Raw genomic sequence first — 7897 nt, 5'->3', positions numbered from 1 at the left:
TAGTATCTACTAAAAGTAAGAAAAAAAGTTCCCTCCACGGGAAGGAATCTAGAAGAGGGCTACTCACGTTTAGGGCCATTTCACTCATTGAAGATCTGCTTAAGAAAAAAAAGGTGGGGGGCACCTGGGTGGCTCAGTTGGTTGAGCGACTGATTTTGGCTCAGGTCATGATCTCAGGGTTCGTGAGTTTGAGCCCCATGTCGGGCTCACTCCCATCAGTGTGGAGCCTGCTTTGGATCATCTGTCCCCCTTTCTCTGCCCCTCCCCTGCTCATATTCTCTCAAACATAAATAAACCTTAAAAAAAAATTCTGTTTTTGGTCAATCCAAAACCCCAAAGAAGTGAACACAGTTGTTCTGCCACAGCCTCTGGGTGAACGTCTTTGGCTCTACATTTTCAGAGCTATAGTCTAAACTGGGAGGAAAGGTTTGGCTTTGTTGCTTGCTGGGCAAACATCTCTGGGAAGAAGGAGATGGTGTGGTTTTACAGGTCTGTGGAATATGATTCATCCGAGGAACCTGAAAGATAAACTATCACCTGAGACTGGAAGAGGCATGAACAGGTGAAGAGAACAAAACCAAAATAGATGTTTATATAATCTGTAGTTGAACCAGACACTTAGAAGCCAATCACAAAATATTATAATTTGTGACTTTGTATAAACTACTTGATTATACTGGCAACATTGAAAAGTATCTTTGAGGAGCGCCTGGGTGGCTCAGTCGGTTAAGCGGCCGACTTCGGCTCAGGTCATGATCTTGCGGTCTGTGAGTTCGAGCCCCGCGTCGGGCTCTATGCTGACAGCTCAGAGCCTGGAGCCTGTTTCAGATTCTGTGTCTCCCTCTCTCTCTGACCCTCCCCCGTTCATGCTCTGTCTCTCCCTGTCTCAAAAATAAATAATCGTTAAAAAAAAAACTTAAAAAAAAAAAAGAAAAGTATCTTTGATAAATTCCCATTTATTTTAAAAGTTTGAGAGAGACAGCATGACAGTGGTGGAGGGGCAGAAAGAGAGAGAGAGAGAGAGAGAGAGAGAGAGAGAGAGAGAGAATCCCAAGCAGGCTCCATACTGTTAGTGCAGAGCCCGATGTGGGGCTCAAACCCACAAAACATGAAATCTTGGCGTGAGCCAAAATCAAGAGTTGGATGCTTAACCGACTGAGCCACCCAGGGACTCCAGTAAATCCTGGTTTATTTTAATCTGAACCATTTAAAGGCTTGCACTGTCTTTCTCACACAAAGGGGTTAAGATTTCAATTCCTGGGGCACTTGGCTGCCTCAGTAGATAAAAGCATGTGACTCTTGACTGTGATTTGGGAGTTTGAGCCCCATTTTGGGGATAGAGCTTACTTAAAGACAAAAAAATTGGGAATATAGTTCAAATACTATTCCCAGCTCACAGTGAGCGTTCACCATTGTGGCTGAGGAAGCTTGACGGGCCCAGAGTACTTCCTTGGTATATTCTGGATATCCTTCAAAGGACCCTCTGCTCATTTGCAAAAATGCTCATGCTATGTCTGGATAGTGGTGGTGATGGTCTGCCTATGAATGCAAAGTGCTGTTAGTAGAGCAGACACTATCAACATTTTGCCAATTATAAGGACAGACACTTCAATGAGACTATTTAGAGGTCCAGTTCAAATACAGTGCAGAAACCTATTTGGTTTAGTTAGTAAAATGAATACTAACTTGAGATGGAGATCTAAGTAGGAATCAGAAGAGAGTATAGTAATGAAGTCCCAGGATGGCTGTAAATAAGCTCCCACTCTAAACTTCAAATGAATTATGGTGTAACAGTAAAACATTAGTTATTAAAAAGATGCACATATCCCTTGGTAGGGTTTGATACTTGATTTTTAAAAAAGGCTGCAAAATAGCACACATAAGCTTCTAAAGTTATATATTTAAGAATAAGCATATGTGGGTATAAATGCAAATATCTGATGGCATAGCAGTATCTGTAATAGTCTCTCTAGATTTCAAAACCTTAGAATAAAAAGTACCTTAGATTTCCAAAGATTTACTGTCTTCTGAATTAAAAAAAATTTTTTTTTAACATTTATTTATTTTTGAGACAGAGCATGAACGGGGGAGGGTCAGAGAGAGGGAGACACAGAATCCGAAACAGGCTCCAGGCTCTGAGCTGTCAGCACAGAGCCGGACATGGGGCTCGAACTCACACACCGCGAGATCATGACCTGAGCCAAAGTCAGACGCTTAACCGACTCAGCCACCCAGGCGCCCCATGTCTTCTGAATATTTTTAAAGATTTTTTATTTTAATCTCTATACCCAACGTGGGGCTCAAACTCACAACATGAGATCAAGTTGCAAGCTCTACTGACTGAGCCAGCCACGTGTCCTTATTTTTTATAGTCTGAATTATTTTTTTTCTATTTAAAAAAAATTTTTTTAACCTTTATTTTTGAGACAGAGAGAGATAGAGCATGAACGGGGGAGGGTCAGAGAGAGGGAGACAGAGAATCTGAAACAGGCTCCAGGCTCTGAGCTGTCAGCACAGAGCCCAACGCGGGGCTCGAACTCACGGACTGCGAGATCACTACCTGAGCTGAAGTCGGACGCTTAACCGACTGAGCCACCCAGGCGCCCCTTTTTTCTATTTTTAAATGTTTTTATGTATTTTTGAGACAGAGAGAGGGAACGAGTGGGGGAGGGGCAGAGAGAGACAGAGAGAGGAGACACACAGAATCCGAACCAGGCTCTAGGCTCTGAGCTGTTAGCACAGAGCCTGACACGAGGCTCGAACTTACAAACTGAGAGATCATGACCTGAGCCAAAGTCGGGCGCTTAACCCACTGAGCTACCCAGGTGCCCCATATAGTCTGAATTCTCAATTGCATTTATAAACAGAAAAAAAAAAATCACACCTTAAATAAAATCTATCTTATGTTCCTTTAAGCAGTTTGGTAATGGTCTTGTCCCTATGCTCATTTGTATCATGTGGAAGCTGGGAAAAGTATGTACCCCAGCATCACCGAGTCTTTAGAAAGGACCTAGCACTGTACTGTGGTGGTTAGCAATGGCCCCTGCTCTAAATATTTATAATTCAGATGAGGACACAAGAGCATCAGGCAACAAATTATGAATACCTACCATGTGCCAGAAGCGTCCTAGACATAGACATCACATGGCAGTAACTGGCATGATCTTTTCCTAGAAAAGTTGTTGATACCACCTCACACCCATTAGGACAGCTACTATCAAATAGGCAAAACGTAGTAAGGCAAGAATGTAGAGAAACTGGAGCCCTTGTGCAGTTGGTGGAAATGTAATATGGTACAGCTGCTGCGGAAGACAGTATGGACGTTCCTCAAAAATTTAAAAATAACATTACCATATGATCCAGCAATACCACTCCAGAGTATATATCCAAAACAATTGAAAGCCAGCTCTCAGAGACATATTTGTACACCTATGTTCATAGCATTACTAACAGTTAAAATGTGGAAAGAACCCATGCCTATTAACAGATTAGTGGATAAGCAAAATATGGCATATAAATACAATGAAGTATTAGTCTCTGAGGAGGGAATTCTGCAATATGCTACATCATGGATGAAACTTATGTACATTAAGTGAAATAAGTCACAATAAGACAGATACTGTAGGATACCACTTAAACAAGATAGTCAAAATCCTAAAAACAAGGTAACAATGGTTGTGAGGGGCCCGGAGAAGGGGTGGAGAGTTATTGCTTAATAGATAGCTTCAGTTTTACAAGATGGAAGAGTTATGGGGATGGAGGACGATTGCAGAACAAAGTGAATGTAACACCACTGAACTGTATACTTAAAAATGGTTAAGATGATAAATTGTTATATAGATTTTACCCCTCCCCCCCCCCCAAAAAACCTATCCTTAGTTAAAAGGAGGATCAAATTTGTATAGGTTGAATAGGCAGGATGAATGGGAGTTAGAAAGTAAGGTGAAGATGCAGAGTAGGTAAATGTTTTTGCAGAAGGTGGATGTGTGTCTACATAACTACAGAATACTGGAAGTTGGAAGGGCAGAGGCAATTCCCCTAAGACTGGCCAAACCCATTGTGCTTGCTTTACACAGCTCAAAGCTGCTGCTTAAAATGACAGGTCGTGGGGTGCCTGCGTGGCTCATTTAAACAACTGACTCTTGGTTGTGGCTCAGGTCATGATCTCATGGTTTGTAAGTTTGAGCCCCGTGTCAGGCTCCATGCTGGCAGTGTGGAACCTACTTGGGATTTTCTCTCCCTCTTTCTCAATGCCCCTCCCCCCTGGTTGTGCGCTTTCTAAAAAAAAAAAAAAAAAAAAAGCCAGGCCAGAGATACACCTGCTGCTTGTGAGAAGTAGCCACAATCAGAAAAATGAATTAAGAGGTATCACTACAGCTTCACCATCCATCACACTAATGAACTGCCATACCTTCCCACCCACAGGCTCTCATGACACTGCAAAATAAACTACAGAAAACACATAAAGAAAGGATAAACTGGGGATTATCCTGATACAACTGGAGCAATAAAAATAGAAAACGAAAGTCCATATAGATTTGTAGTTGCCAAGAAAGTAGCTGTAATCCAATTGCTAAAGCCTTTTAATGTTTATAGCCAACTTTTTGTGAGAGAGAAACAGAGCACAAGTGGGGGGAGAGGGGGCAGAGAGAGAGGGAGACAGAATCAGAAAACAGACTCTAGGCTCTGAGCTTTCAGCACAAAGCCCTAAGTGGGGCTTGAACTCGTGAACTGCGAAATCATGACCTGAGCCGAAGTCCAATGCTTAACCAACTGAGTCATCCAGGTGCCCCAAGAGATTTTATTTTTAAATGATCTCTACACCCTTGGGGCACCTGGTGGCTCAGTCGTTTAAGCGTCCAACTTCAGCTCAGGTCCTGAACTCACGGTTCACGAGTTCCAGTCCCACATTGGGCTTTGTGCTGACAGCTCAGAGCCTGACTCTGCTTCAGATTCTGTCTCCGTCACTGCCCCTCCCCTGCTCGTGCTCTCTCTCAAAAACTAGATTAAAAAAATTTTTAAATGATCTCTACACCCAACGTGAGGCTCAACTTTAACAACCCTGGGGCTAAGCCTTGTATACTCTACCGACTGAGCCAGACAGGCACTGCTATAGCCAACTTTTAGAAATGGAACAAAAGTCATTTAAATCTGGAGTCAAATAGCCAATGAGAAACTACTGCTTTTTAAAAATATTTTTTAATGTTTATTTTTATCTATTTAGTATTTATTTTTGAAAGAGAGTTTGAGGCAGGGGTGGAGCAGGGAGAGGGAGACAGAGGAAGCAGGCTCTGTGCTGACAGCAGAGACCGTTGTGGGACTGGAACTCACAAACTGTGAGATCACGAGCTGGGCTGAAGTTGGACGCTTAACCAAATAAGCCACCCAAGGCACCCCGAGAAACCACTACTTCTGATTGAAAGCTAGCAAAGTTGAGCAAATAGGAATTGGTCCTGCTTTAACACTGAATATACAAGTGCAAAGACTGCAACCTGAGTACTCTCCTGTATCAAAGGTAGGACATTCCTGGTGCTCTCAGCACATCGCACTTTGCATCAGGTCTTTGGGACCTATACTTCATTATCAATGCTACCACGTATGGAGCAAAAGGACATCATGGCTCAGAGGTCTTCAAAGCTGTACTTAATGCCATCCCACTCCAAGTTTACATACGCTACTGGGGTGGGCATTAATGTCCATTTTTTTGTCTACCACATCCAATATAGACTGCCTTTCCTTTTCATTAATTTTCACATTCCTTATTGTACATTTGGCTTTACGGAGTTCTTAAATTATGTTGAAATTATAAACTAAGGCTAGAATTTTATGTTCATAGAAAGGCCAGTGCTAAAAATCAAGATAAATCCTGTACTACGTTAACATAATCTTAAAAATTAGTATTACATTCCAACAGTCCTCACCCATAATTTTTTCATTTTAATCTGTAATCTGATACCTGTTTTTACCTTCAGACTTTTACCTAATAATGAGCACTTTGAGCCTCACCCAGTATCAAAGACAGTTAATCAATCAGCAAGTTATACATACTTGAGGGACTGAGGTAGCTATGTTCATTTGCTATTCACTTGAAACTTCAACAAACTAGTTGTTATTAAGCTTTTTCACTAGTTACTATGTTGTAATTCACAGTGGAAAAAGAGAAAAAAGGAAAAGAAACATCCAGTTAGGCAAAATAGTGAATTCCCAAGACTTTATGTTTCTGCCGTACTAGCTTTCCTTGAAATGTGATTGTACCAAGTCCTCAGAAAATTACGACTCGAATGTTCTGAGCAAAAGATAAAAGACACACTTGGGAAAGCAGTATCTAGGGTTCTGAAATGGAGTATCTCCCATTAGTTTTTATAAAAATGCTTTGCACAGGCTTCCAAATGGTGATTATTTCCCACCATTTCCTGTAGTTGTTTGCAACAGTAGCAAAAGCAGCACTTCCAAAGGAGTTCCTAAAGCAGGCTCGATTACAACTGCTTAACCAAAAAACTTCTGTTCAGCTACAGGTAAGACAATCATTCTCAAAGTGTGGCCTCTTTATGTGACATCACCATCACCTGGTAACTTGTTAAAAATGCAAATTATCAAGACTACCCCTAAGCTAGCAAATTAGAAATTTAACCCAGCTAGTGCCTAGTGACCCAGCCACATTTTATTTTCAGACAGAGTACACGACAGCACTTGAGTGGGGAAAGGGTAGAGTGAGAATCCCAAGCAGGCTCCAAGCTGTGAGCAGAGCCTGATCTCATGAATCCTGAGATGACCTGAGACAAAATCAAGATTCAGATGCTTAACCAACTGAGCCATCCAGGTGCTCCACAGCCATGTCTTAACAAAATTTCCAGGTAATTCTGATGCATGCTAACATTTGAGAACCAAACTAAAGGAAAATAATTCACACTATCATTTTGTTACTAGTATTGATTCTAAGCATCTTTTTTAAAAATTTGAGAGAGAATCCCAAGGAAGCTCTGCACTGCTAGCGTGGAACCTGACACGGGGCTTGTTCTGATGAACTGAGACCATGACCTGAGCTGAAATCAAGTCGGATGCTCAACTGACTGAGCCACTGAAGTGCCCCTACTCTTAAAAAATCTTGACCTCACGCCTAACAGTCACAGGACTTGCATCAAAGTGAAGGGCATTCTGCTTTTAAAAAGGTTTTAAGTAACGTCTATACCCAATGTGGAGCTCGAACTTAAAATCCCAAGATCAAGAGTCACATGCTCAGGGGCACCTGGGTGGCTCAGTCAGTTGAGCTTCCACCTTTGGCTCAGGTCACATCTCATAATCCGTGAGCTCAAGCCCCACATCAGGCTCTGTGTTGGCAACTGAGTGTGGAGCCCGCTTCGGATTGTCTCCTTCTCTTGCAAATAAACATGGGGGGCGGGGGGGAGGGGAGTCACAAGATCTACCCACTGAGCCAGCCAGGTGTCCCTGGAAAGGCATTTTAACCCCAGCTAACAAACAGCTCAGGGTTGCCAGAGAACACAATCCCAAACTCATTAACATTCAATACTTGAGCTTTCAGCTATACTAAGCTATATTCTATAATGGAGACCAAAAGAAGAGACCACACAGAGCTGCTCCCAGCCCAAGTACAAGCGATCTTAAATAACCCACACTGACTGGACCTAACATTTCATGATTCAAAATTTTTAATGTTTATTATTCTTGAGAGAGACAGAGCATGAGTAGAAGGGCAGAGAGAAAGGGAGACAGAATCAGAAGCAGGCTCCAGGCTGTCAGCACAGAGCCCAACGCGATCACTTGAACTCACCGAGAGATCGTGACCTGAGTTGAAGTTGGATGCGCCCCACCCCTTTTTAAGATTTTAAAGGAATCTCTCCACCCAAAGTGGGATCTGAACTCACAACCCCAAGATCAA

Source organism: Panthera tigris, chromosome A1 (genome assembly GCF_018350195.1).
Source record: "Panthera tigris isolate Pti1 chromosome A1, P.tigris_Pti1_mat1.1, whole genome shotgun sequence".
Taxonomy (NCBI): Eukaryota; Metazoa; Chordata; class Mammalia; order Carnivora; family Felidae; genus Panthera; species Panthera tigris.
Note: the sequence above shows the minus strand (reverse complement) of the source record.